This window comes from Salmo salar, chromosome ssa01, assembly GCF_905237065.1.
Source record: "Salmo salar chromosome ssa01, Ssal_v3.1, whole genome shotgun sequence".
In the NCBI taxonomy this organism is placed as follows: Eukaryota; Metazoa; Chordata; class Actinopteri; order Salmoniformes; family Salmonidae; genus Salmo; species Salmo salar.
This window is the reverse complement of record NC_059442.1, coordinates 21,949,606-21,963,754: the sequence shown is the minus strand read 5'-3', so window position 1 is coordinate 21,963,754 and position 14,149 is coordinate 21,949,606. Positions and strand designations below refer to the sequence as shown.

Below are 14,149 nucleotides of genomic sequence, written 5' to 3'. Positions count from 1 at the left end.
CTAATATACTCCCTGACTGTGCTCTTCATACCTACCCCATGACCCTACTCCCCATACCTCTAATATACTCCCTGACTGCTCTTCAGCCCTACCCCATGACCCTACTCCCCATACCTCTAATATACTCCCTGACTGCTCTGCATACCTACCCCATGACCCTACTCCCCATACCTCTAATATACTCCCTGACTGCTCTGCATACCTACCCCATGACCCTACTCCCCATACCTCTAATATACTCCCTGACTGTGCTCTTCAGCCCTACCCCATGACCCTACTCCCCATACCTCTAATATACTCCCTGACTGTGCTCTTCATACCTACCCCATGACCCTACTCCCCATACCTCTAATATACTCCCTGACTGTGCTCTTCAAACCTACCCCATGACCCTACTCCCCATACCTCTAATATACTCCCTGACTGCTCTTCATACCTACCCCATGACCCTACTCCCCATACCTCTAATATACTCCCTGACTGTGCTCTTCATACCTACCCCATGACCCTACTCCCCATACCTCTAATATACTCCCTGACTGTGCTCTTCATACCTACCCCATGACCCTACTCCCCATACCTCTAATATACTCCCTGACTGCTCTTCATACCTACCCCATGACCCTACTCCCCATACCTCTAATATACTCCCTGACTGTGCTCTTCATACCTACCCCATGACCCTACTCCCCATACCTCTAATATACTCCCTGACTGCTCTTCAGCCCTACCCCATGACCCTACTCCCCATACCTCTAATATACTCCCTGACTGTGCTCTTCATACCTACCCCATGACCATACTCCCCATACCTCTAATATACTCCCTGACTGCTCTTCATACCTACCCCATGACCCTACTCCCCATACCTCTAATATACTCCCTGACTGCTCTTCATACCTACCCCATGACCCTACTCCCCATACCTCTAATATACTCCCTGACTGCTCTTCAGCCCTACCCCATGACCCTACTCCCCATACCTCTAATATACTCCCTGACTGTGCTCTTCATACCTACCCCATGACCATACTCCCCATACCTCTAATATACTCCCTGACTGCTCTTCATACCTACCCCATGACCCTACTCCCCATACCTCTAATATACTCCCTGACTGCTCTTCATACCTACCCCATGACCCTACTCCCCATACCTCTAATATACTCCCTGACTGCTCTTCAGCCCTACCCCATAACCCTACTCCCCATCCCTCTAATATACTCCCTGACTGTGCTCTTCAGCCCTACCCCATGACCATACTCCCCATACCTCTAATATACTCCCCGACTGTGCTCTTCATACCTACCCCATGACCCTACTCCCCATACCTCTAATATACTCCCTGACTCTGCTCTTCAGCCCTACCCCATAACCCTACTCCCCATACCTCTAATATACTCCCTGACTGTGCTCTTCAAACCTACCCCATGACCCTACTCCCCATACCTCTAATATACTCCCTGACTGTGCTCTTCATACCTACCCCATGACCCTACTCCCCATACCTCTAATATACTCCCTGACTCTGCTCTTCATACCTACCCCATGACCCTACTCCCCATACCTCTAATATACTCCCTGACTGTGCTCTTCATACCTACCCCATGACCATACTCCCCATACCTCTAATATACTCCCTGACTGTGCTCTTCATACCTACCCCATGACCCTACTCCCCATACCTCTAATATACTCCCTGACTGTGCTCTTCATACCTACCCCATGACACTACTCCCCATACCTCTAATATATTCCCGACTGTGCTCTTCATACCTACCCCATGACCCTACTCCCCATACCTCTAATATACTCCCTGACTCTGCTCTTCAGCCCTACCCCATGACCCTACTCCCCATACCTCTAATATACTCCCTGACTGTGCTCTTCATACCTACCCCATGACCCTACTCCCCATACCTCTAATATACTCCCTGACTGTGCTCTTCAAACCTACCCCATGACCATACTCCCCATACCTCTAATATACTCCCTGACTGTGCTCTTCATACCTACCCCATGACCCTACTCCCCATACCTCTAATATATTCCCCGACTGTGCTCTTCATACCTACCCCATGACCCTACTCCCCATACCTCTAATATACTCCCTGACTGCTCTTCTGCCCTACCCCATGACCCTACTCCCCATACCTCTAATATACTCCCTGACTGCTCTTCAGCCCTACCCCATGACCCTACTCCCCATACCTCTAATATACTCCCTGACTGTGCTCTTCAGCCCTACCCCATGACCCTACTCCCCATACCTCTAATATACTCCCTGACTGTGCTCTTCAGCCCTACCCCATGACCCTACTCCCCATACCTCTAATATATTCCCCGACTGTGCTCTTCATACCTACCCCATGACCCTACTCCCCATACCTCTAATATACTCCCTGACTGCTCTTCAGCCCTACCCCATGACCCTACTCCCCATACCTCTAATATACTCCCTGACTGCTCTTCAGCCCTACCCCATGACCCTACTCCCCATACCTCTAATATACTCCCTGACTGTGCTCTTCATACCTACCCCATGACCCTACTCCCCATACCTCTAATATACTCCCTGACTGCTCTTCATACCTACCCCATGACCCTACTCCCCATACCTCTAATATACTCCCTGACTGCTCTTCATACCTACCCCATGACACTACTCCCCATACCTCTAATATACTCCCTGACTCTGCTCTTCAGCCCTACCCCATGACCCTACTCCCCATACCTCTAATATACTCCCTGACTGTGCTCTTCATACCTACCCCATGACCCTACTCCCCATACCTCTAATATACTCCCTGACTGTGCTCTTCAAACCTACCCCATGACCATACTCCCCCCATACCTCTAATATACGCCCTGACTGTGCTCTTCATACCTACCCCATGACCCTACTCCCCATACCTCTAATATACTCCCTGACTGCTCTTCAGCCCTACCCCATGACCCTACTCCCCATACCTCTAATATACTCCCTGACTGCTCTTCAGCCCTACCCCATGACCATACTCCCCATACCTCTAATATACTCCCTGACTGCTCTTCATACCTACCCCATGACCCTACTCCCCATACCTCTAATATACTCCCTGACTGCTCTTCATACCTACCCCATGACCCTACTCCCCATACCTCTAATATACTCCCTGACTGTGCTCTTCATACCTACCCCATGACCCTACTCCCCATACCTCTAATATACTCCCTGACTGCTCTTCATACCTACCCCATGACCCTACTCCCCATACCTCTAATATACTCCCTGACTGCTCTTCATACCTACCCCATGACCCTACTCCCCATACCTCTAATATACTCCCTGACTGTGCTCTTCATACCTACCCCATGACCCTACTCCCCATACCTCTAATATACTCCCTGACTGTGCTCTTCATACCTACCCCATGACCCTACTCCCCATACCTCTAATATACTCCCTGACTGCTCTTCATACCTACCCCATGACCCTACTCCCCATACCTCTAATATACTCCCTGACTGCTCTTCATACCTACCCCATGACCCTACTCCCCATACCTCTAATATACTCCCTGACTGCTCTTCATACCTACCCCATGACCCTACTCCCCATACCTCTAATATACTCCCTGACTGCTCTTCAGCCCTACCCCATGACCCTACTCCCCATACCTCTAATATACTCCCTGACTGTGCTCTTCATACCTACCCCATGACCCTACTCCCCATACCTCTAATATACTCCCTGACTGTGCTCTTCATACCTACCCCATGGCCCTACTCCCATACCTCTAATATACTCCCTGACTGCTCTTCATACCTACCCCATGACCCTACTCCCCATACCTCTAATATACTCCCTGACTGCTCTTCAGCCCTACCCCATGACCCTACTCCCCATACCTCTAATATACTCCCTGACTGCTCTTCAGCCCTACCCCATGACCCTACTCCCCATACCTCTAATATACTCCCTGACTGTGCTCTTCATACCTACCCCATGACCCTACTCCCCATACCTCTAATATACTCCCTGACTCTGCTCTTCAGCCCTACCCCATGACCCTACTCCCCATACCTGTAATATATTCCCTGACTGTGCTCTTCATACCTACCCCATGACCCTACTCCCCATACCTCTAATATACTCCCTGACTGTGCTCTTCATACCTACCCCATGACCCTACTCCCCATACCTCTAATATACTCCCTGACTGCTCTTCAGCCCTACCCCATGACCCTACTCCCCATACCTCTAATATACTCCCTGACTGTGCTCTTCAGCCCTACCCCATGACCCTACTCCCCATACCTCTAATATACTCCCTGACTGTGCTCTTCAGCCCTACCCCATGACCCTACTCCCCATACCTCTAATATACTCCCTGACTCTGCTCTTCAGCCCTACCCCATGACCCTACTCCCCATACCTCTAATATACTCCCTGACTGTGCTCTTCTGCCCTACCCCATGACCCTACTCCCCATACCTCTAATATACTCCCTGACTGTGCTCTTCTGCCCTACCCCATGACCCTACTCCCCATACCTCTAATATACTCCCTGACTGTGCTCTTCATACCTACCCCATAACCCTACTCCCCATACCTCTAATATACTCCCTGACTGTGCTCTTCAGCCCTACCCCATGACCCTACTCCCATACCTCTAGTATACTCCCTGACTGTGCTCTTCATACCTACCCCATGACCCTACTCCCCATACCTCTAATATACTCCCTGACTGCTCTTCATACCTACCCCATGACCCTACTCCCCATACCTCTAATATTCTCCCTGACTGTGCTCTTCATACCTACCCCATGACCCTACTCCCCATACCTCTAATATACTCCCTGACTGCTCTTCAGCCCTACCCCATGACCCTACTCCCCATACCTCTAATATACTCCCTGACTGCTCTGCATACCTACCCCATGACCCTACTCCCCATACCTCTAATATACTCCCTGACTGCTCTGCATACCTACCCCATGACCCTACTCCCCATACCTCTAATATACTCCCTGACTGTGCTCTTCAGCCCTACCCCATGACCCTACTCCCCATACCTCTAATATACTCCCTGACTGTGCTCTTCATACCTACCCCATGACCCTACTCCCCATACCTCTAATATACTCCCTGACTGTGCTCTTCAGACCTACCCCATGACCCTACTCCCCATACCTCTAATATACTCCCTGACTGCTCTTCATACCTACCCCATGACCCTACTCCCCATACCTCTAATATACTCCCTGACTGTGCTCTTCATACCTACCCCATGACCCTACTCCCCATACCTCTAATATACTCCCTGACTGTGCTCTTCATACCTACCCCATGACCCTACTCCCCATACCTCTAATATACTCCCTGACTGCTCTTCATACCTACCCCATGACCCTACTCCCCATACCTCTAATATACTCCCTGACTGTGCTCTTCATACCTACCCCATGACCCTACTCCCCATACCTCTAATATACTCCCTGACTGCTCTTCAGCCCTACCCCATGACCCTACTCCCCATACCTCTAATATACTCCCTGACTGTGCTCTTCATACCTACCCCATGACCATACTCCCCATACCTCTAATATACTCCCTGACTGCTCTTCATACCTACCCCATGACCCTACTCCCCATACCTCTAATATACTCCCTGACTGCTCTTCATACCTACCCCATGACCCTACTCCCCATACCTCTAATATACTCCCTGACTGCTCTTCAGCCCTACCCCATGACCCTACTCCCCATACCTCTAATATACTCCCTGACTGTGCTCTTCATACCTACCCCATGACCATACTCCCCATACCTCTAATATACTCCCTGACTGCTCTTCATACCTACCCCATGACCCTACTCCCCATACCTCTAATATACTCCCTGACTGCTCTTCATACCTACCCCATGACCCTACTCCCCATACCTCTAATATACTCCCTGACTGCTCTTCAGCCCTACCCCATAACCCTACTCCCCATACCTCTAATATACTCCCCGACTGTGCTCTTCATACCTACCCCATGACCCTACTCCCCATACCTCTAATATACTCCCTGACTCTGCTCTTCAGCCCTACCCCATAACCCTACTCCCCATACCTCTAATATACTCCCTGACTGTGCTCTTCAAACCTACCCCATGACCCTACTCCCCATACCTCTAATATACTCCCTGACTGTGCTCTTCATACCTACCCCATGACCCTACTCCCCATACCTCTAATATACTCCCTGACTCTGCTCTTCATACCTACCCCATAACCCTACTCCCCATACCTCTAATATACTCCCTGACTGTGCTCTTCAAACCTACCCCATGACCCTACTCCCCATACCTCTAATATACTCCCTGACTGTGCTCTTCATACCTACCCCATGACCATACTCCCCATACCTCTAATATACTCCCTGACTGTGCTCTTCATACCTACCCCATGACCCTACTCCCCATACCTCTAATATACTCCCTGACTGTGCTCTTCATACCTACCCCATGACACTACTCCCCATACCTCTAATATATTCCCCGACTGTGCTCTTCATACCTACCCCATGACCCTACTCCCCATACCTCTAATATACTCCCTGACTCTGCTCTTCAGCCCTACCCCATGACCCTACTCCCCATACCTCTAATATACTCCCTGACTGTGCTCTTCATACCTACCCCATGACCCTACTCCCCATACCTCTAATATACTCCCTGACTGTGCTCTTCAAACCTACCCCATGACCATACTCCCCCCATACCTCTAATATACTCCCTGACTGTGCTCTTCATACCTACCCCATGACCCTACTCCCCATACCTCTAATATATTCCCCGACTGTGCTCTTCATACCTACCCCATGACCCTACTCCCCATACCTCTAATATACTCCCTGACTGCTCTTCTGCCCTACCCCATGACCCTACTCCCCATACCTCTAATATACTCCCTGACTGTGCTCTTCAGCCCTACCCCATGACCCTACTCCCCATACCTCTAATATATTCCCCGACTGTGCTCTTCATACCTACCCCATGACCCTACTCCCCATACCTCTAATATACTCCCTGACTGCTCTTCAGCCCTACCCCATGACCCTACTCCCCATACCTCTAATATACTCCCTGACTGTGCTCTTCATACCTACCCCATGACACTACTCCCCATACCTCTAATATACTCCCTGACTGCTCTTCAGCCCTACCCCATAACCCTACTCCCCATACCTCTAATATACTCCCTGACTGTGCTCTTCATACCTACCCCATGACCCTACTCCCCATACCTCTAATATACTCCCTGACTGTGCTCTTCAGCCCTACCCCATGACCCTACTCCCCATACCTCTAATATACTCCCTGACTGTGCTCTTCATACCTACCCCATGACCCTACTCCCCATACCTCTAATATACTCCCTGACTCTGCTCTTCAGCCCTACCCCATGACCCTACTCCCCATACCTGTAATATATTCCCTGACTGTGCTCTTCATACCTACCCCATGACCCTACTCCCCATACCTCTAATATACTCCCTGACTGTGCTCTTCATACCTACCCCATGACCCTACTCCCCATCCCTCTAATATACTCCCTGACTGCTCTTCAGCCCTACCCCATGACCCTACTCCCCATACCTCTAATATACTCCCTGACTGTGCTCTTCAGCCCTACCCCATGACCCTACTCCCCATACCTCTAATATACTCCCTGACTGTGCTCTTCAGCCCTACCCCATGACCCTACTCCCCATACCTCTAATATACTCCCTGACTCTGCTCTTCAGCCCTACCCCATGACCCTACTCCCCATACCTCTAATATACTCCCTGACTGTGCTCTTCTGCCCTACCCCATGACCCTACTCCCCATACCTCTAATATACTCCCTGACTGTGCTCTTCTGCCCTACCCCATGACCCTACTCCCCATACCTCTAATATACTCCCTGACTGTGCTCTTCATACCTACCCCATAACCCTACTCCCCATACCTCTAATATACTCCCTGACTGTGCTCTTCATACCTACCCCATGACCATACTCCCCATACCTCTAATATACTCCCTGACTGCTCTTCAGCCCTACCCCATGACCCTACTCCCCATACCTCTAATATACTCCCTGACTGTGCTCTTCATACCTACCCCATGACCCTACTCCCCATACCTCTAATATACTCCCTGACTGCTCTTCAGCCCTACCCCATGACCCTACTCCCCATACCTCTAATATACTCCCTGACTCTGCTCTTCAGCCCTACCCCATAACCCTACTCCCCATACCTCTAATATACTCCCTGACTTTGCTCTTCAGCCCTACCCCATGACCCTACTCCCCATACCTCTAATATACTCCCTGACTGCTCTTCTGCCCTACCCCATGACCCTACTCCCATACCTCTAATATACTCCATTACTGTGCTCTTCAGCCCTACCCCATGACCCTACTCCCCATACCTCTAATATACTCCCTGACTGCTCTTCTGCCCTACCCCATGACCCTACTCCCCATACTTCTAATATACTCCCTGACTGTGCTCTTCAGCCCTACCCCATGACCCTACTCCCCATACTTCTAATATACTCCCTGACTGCTCTTCATACCTACCCCATGACCCTACTCCCCATACCTCTAATATACTCCCTGACTGCTCTTCAGCCCTACCCCATAACCCTACTCCCCATCCCTCTAATATACTCCCTGACTGTGCTCTTCAGCCCTACCCCATGACCCTACTCCCCATACCTCTAATATACTCCCTGACTGTGCTCTTCATACCTACCCCATGACCCTACTCCCCATACTTCTAATATACTCCCTGAATGCTCTTCATACCTACCCCTTGAGTCCTTCTGCACCCCCCTTCCCCTAACCCACTGGAGATGAGAGTTCTGCACTCTCCCTGTGCTATTTGTAAGATGTACAGTAAAATATATATATTCAATCAGTTAGTCACCGATAGGGGAACAAACTTATTCAGAGTTTTCAACAAAAATCCCGTTATTGGGGTCTAGCCAATCTCCATTGGAAACAGTTCAATTTGGCCCGAATTCAAGCAATAACGACACACATAGTTGAACTTTTTGTTGTTGGATTATATGGCTCCCGTCCAGATATTGTGATGAATATAAAATTAATGTCATAGTCAACACCATTACACTTAAAAGTTACTTCAACCAGTGAGTGGTAGTGATGGCTAGCTACAGTGCCTTCAGAAAGTATTCACACCCGTTGACTTTTTCCGCATTTTGTTGTTACGGCCTGAATTTAAAATGGGTTCAATTTAGATTTGTTGTCACTGGCCTACACACAATACCAAATAATGTCAAAGTGGAATTATGTTTTTACAAGTTAATACAAAAATGGCTTGAGTCATAATAATTCATCCCCTTTGTTATGGCAAGCCTAAACAAGTTCAGAAGTAAAACTTCTCTTCTCAAGTCACATAATAAGTTGCATGGACTCACTCTGTGTGCAATAATAGTGTTTAACACTGTACCCCACACATTCAATTATCTGTAAGGTCCCCAGTGGAGCAGTGAATTTCAAACACAGATTCAACCCGTAAGACCAGGGAGGTTTTCCAATGCCTCACAATGAAAGGGCACCTATTGGTAGATGGGTAAAAAAAAAAAACAGACATTGACTATCCCTTTTGAGCATGGTGAAGTTATTAATTACACTTTGGTGTATCAATATACCCAGTCACTACAAAGATACAGGCGTCCTTCCTAACTCAGTTGCCGGAGAGGAAGGAAACCCCTCAGGGATTTCACTATGGTGAAATGGTGACTTTAAAACAGAGTTTAATGGTTGTGATAGGAGAAGACCCGAGGATGGATCAACAACATTGTAGTTACTCCACCATACTAACCTAATTGACAGTGAAAAGAAGGAAGCCTGAACAGAATGAAAATATTCCAAAACATGCGTCCTGTTTGCGACAAGGCACTAAAGTAGAACTGCAAAAAAATTGGCAAAGCAATTAACTTTTCCTCCTGAATACAAAGTGTTATGTTTGGGGCAAATCCAATACCACAAATTACTGATGACAAATCTCCATATTTTAAAGCATAGTGAGGACTCCATTTTATGGATACGCTTGTAATTGTTAAGGACTAGGAGGTTTTTGAGGATAAAAAAATAAACGCAATGGAGCTTAGCACAGGCAAAATCCTAGACGAAGACCTGGGTTAGTCAGCTTTCCACCAGACACTGGGAGATGGATTCACCTTTCAGCAAGACAATAACTTAAAACACGAGGCCAAATCTACACTGAAGCTGCTTAGCAAGAAGACAGTGAATGTTCCTGAGTGGCCTGAGTTACAGTTTTGACTTAAATCTGATTGAAAATCTATGGCAAGACCTGAAAATGGTTGTCAAGCTATGATCAACAACCAATTTGACAAAGCTTGAAGAATTTCAAAAATAATAATGGGAAAATGTTGCACAATCTAGGTGTGGAAAGCTCTTAGAGACTTACTCAGAAAGACTCACAGCTGTAATCGGTGCCAAAGGTACTTTGGTTGTTAAGTCCGTACCCCAGTTGACCCCATGTGACCGCCGCGAAAACCTCATCCTGTATGTCCTTGTCCCTTTGGCTTGACCAGCTTTGAAAAACATTACTTCGTGTTCAATTATATTTGTATTATATTTCTGCTCTGCATAATAGGTCAGTTGTGAATAACACAGTAATACTCTTCATTAGTGGGTTTCATTTGGTTAATGACATACATTTATGTTTATCAGTCAACCCAGTCTTGCTCATGTCTTCAAAAATGAATGTGTACCAAGATTGAAGTCTGATGAACTTGAATAAATGTCATCATGACATTTGACACAAGAGCTCTCCCCCTAGCCTGGGACTTAACTTGAGGGCGTCACTCCAGCCAGAATCATACACAGGCCTACAGAGAGTGAAAAATAGTTTCATGTTGCATGAGACTAAATTCCATGACCATAACATTTGTATCAATATTTTGACCTTACTGTAGGGCTAGTTGCTAAAGAGCTTTTTGGCACCCAACATGGCACTCAACAAATGCATGAGCAACAATAACACCTTCCTACTGATATCAATATAGCCTACCATTACATCAATCAAATGAGCCCCTGTTCAATTGTATTGGTATTGTTTTATTCACAAATGTGCTTACATTGAATTGCATGCTAGGCAACGTAGGCGTGTCTGCACATTAGCGGTCAGTAATTTGCACAGTAGTAGACCTAATATCCTATCATCTTAAAAATGCATTGAAAGCAAGATTGTGTTCCACCTTGTGTTCTCCTTCACTCCCACCCCTGTTTTCATTTTTCCCAATTAGGTTACAGTTTGTGACTGTAGCCTAATTGGGCCGAATCAAATAAAGTTTATTTGTTGCATACACAGATTAGCATATGTTAAAGCAGGTTCAGTGAAATTCTTATGTTTCTAGCTCCAGCCGTGCAGTGTGTCTAACAGTACAAACTAATACACACAACAACAACAAAAAGATATTGTGGAGGAATTCTCAAAGGGTTACAATTACTAAATGTAACCCAGTTTGTCCCGATTTCCAACGAAAGATAAGGCCTTGCTTTTCCAAACTTAATGCACACAGAAGTTGAGATTTTAGTGGAAGATGTTTTGCAAATATTTGAATTGTGTGAATTGGAAGTTGGCGTTCAGCCATTTTGAGAATGTGATTTATTCCTAGAACATGATAATGATAGCCTAGGCTAAATATATGGGCGTTTGTTGCTCAACACTATTCTACATTGTGTCCTGCTTGTGCTACAATACTTGACTGATAGCAACTTAGGGAGTGAAAAACAACTCTTAGGCTGCATTTACACAGGCAGCCCAATATTGATATTCTTTCCATTAATTGGTCATATTTATTTATTTTGGGGGGGGATATAATACCCCTTTTTTTCCCACAATTTCGTGATATCCAATTGGTAGTTACAGTCTTGTCCCATTGCTGCAACTCCCGTACGGACTCGGGAGAGGCAAAGGTCGAGAGCCATGCGTCTCCGAAACACAACTCTGCCAAGTCGCACTGCTCCTTGATACACCGGTCGCTTAACCAAGCTCACCAATGTGTCAGAGGAAACACCGTACAACTGGCGACCGTGTCAGCGTGCATGCACCCGGTCCGCCACAGGAGTTGCTAGAGCGCGATGGGACAAGGACATCCCAGCTGGCCTAACCTGGACGACGCCGAGCCAATTGTGCGCCACCTCATGGGTCTCCCGGTCACGGCCGGCTGTGACACATCCCGGGATCGAACCCGGATCTGTGGTGACGCCTCAAGCACTGCAGTGCCTTAGACCGCTGCGCCACTCAGGAGTCCCCTCACTAATTGTTTTTTTGACCAATCACGTCAGATCTTTTTCAGAGCTGATCCGATTGCTCAAAAGATCACAATTGGTTTGCCCATATAAACGCAGCCTTACTGTGTTGTAGTGATGGGGGAATACATCGATACGGTTACATATCGGGATATATTATTTTTTACAAGATAATTAATTTTCACATTATCACAATATTACTTTTGCTCTAGATGGCTGTACCTGCGCCAAAACCTTGCATAGCTTGTTCTCCATCTTTTTAAATAGGGATCAAAACTTGTTTTCTCATGGCTCTCTCTTGTCCTACAGCAGACATGGTGAGCAATATGTTTGGAACAGCAAATCGCAATAAAATCACACTATCAAATCGCAGTACATATACAATTGTGACAATCGCAATTCATATGGTATCGGCACCTAATTATCGTGATAATATTGTATTGTGAGGTCCCTGGCAAATCCCAGCCATACTGTGTTTGCATTGCATTACATGTGTCAAAGTTTTGAAAACCCAAGTACAAGTTTAGAAACCCAAGTACAAGAAACATTGGCAGGATTGACAAAAAAATGCATGAAATGAAATGTATGCATTCACTACTGTAAGTCGCTCTGGATAAGAGCGTCTGCTAAATGACTAAAATGTAAATGTACATTCCTTACAATCATTACAGCTTAAACTAGACATCCCAAATTCGCCCAGATTGTGTTTATGTACAAGCTCCTCTTCATAACTTTCTCACTGTATGTTGCTGGGGTGATTGTAGCCATCTGCCCCTCAGGCTCACTGACACTGAACCAGTTTCAGATGGAGCTATGAGCTCATCCAACCTACATGTTATCTGCTTCATTGGTTTCCAGTTATTTCAAAGTTTTAATGGCCTATGGAGATGGTCTACATTCCTCAATCATATAGCTGAATTGTTATTTAGCAGCTGTGAGCAGTGTCTGTCTCAATTTTGCAATACTTGCATTCTGTCCCATACAAAACCCTCCCTCAATGTAGCCTAGCTATTCTACATGGCTACCCTGTTGGGAATTCCACTCTCTGTTCTTATGCATTTAATGTATTTTCTTTAATTCTGTGATGTTCCAAGTCTTTTTAAAATATGTGTGCCTCCATGTCTGTTTGCAAGTGAAACCAACCAACCAAATATTAGGCCAAACTATTGTAATATGATGTCCAGCAGCTCTGGGAATGGATGTGAACTTGGTTGTGGAATGTGTGCAGGTTACTGAGATGTGTATTTGCTGTCACGGTCTTGGAGATGATCTCACAGTTTGGTATAAACCTACTAGCTCTAACTAAGAACAACATGCAGGACAAGGTATCCAAGTAATAATTACTTGGCATTTTGTTATAGCTCCTTTGTGCATCCAAAGTGGCCACACTCTTATACATGTTTCTCAAAGTATAGGCAACCTGTTAAGGCAATTTTATCTTACAGTGATTAACTGTAGTCTGTGAATTATACTGAAAAAAATATAACAAACAAAGCTGCACCTTTTAAAGTGGCCTTTTATTGTCCCCAGCATAAGGCGCACCTGTGTAATCATCATGCTGTTTAATCAGCTTCTTGATATGCCACACCTGTCAGGTGGATGGATTATCTTGGCAAAGGAGACATGCTCATTAACAGGGTGGAAAAAGTCTAAAAGTATTTGGTTTTAAATATACTTAAGTATCAAAAGTAAACAGAATTGCTCAAATGTACTTAAGTATCAAAAGTAAAAGTATAAACCATTTAAGATTCCTTATATTAAGCAAACCAGATTGCACAATATATAAAAAAAAAATATGGATAGCCAGGGGCACACCAACACTC

General features: G+C 46.3%; 1 protein-coding gene across 4 annotated transcripts in view; it reads left to right on the top strand.

Annotated features, from left to right (window-relative positions):
- Positions 1 to 14,149, top strand: part of LOC106575636 (SR-related and CTD-associated factor 8) — a 72,948-nt gene that overhangs the window by 27,443 nt on the left and 31,356 nt on the right. The window lies entirely within an intron of this gene.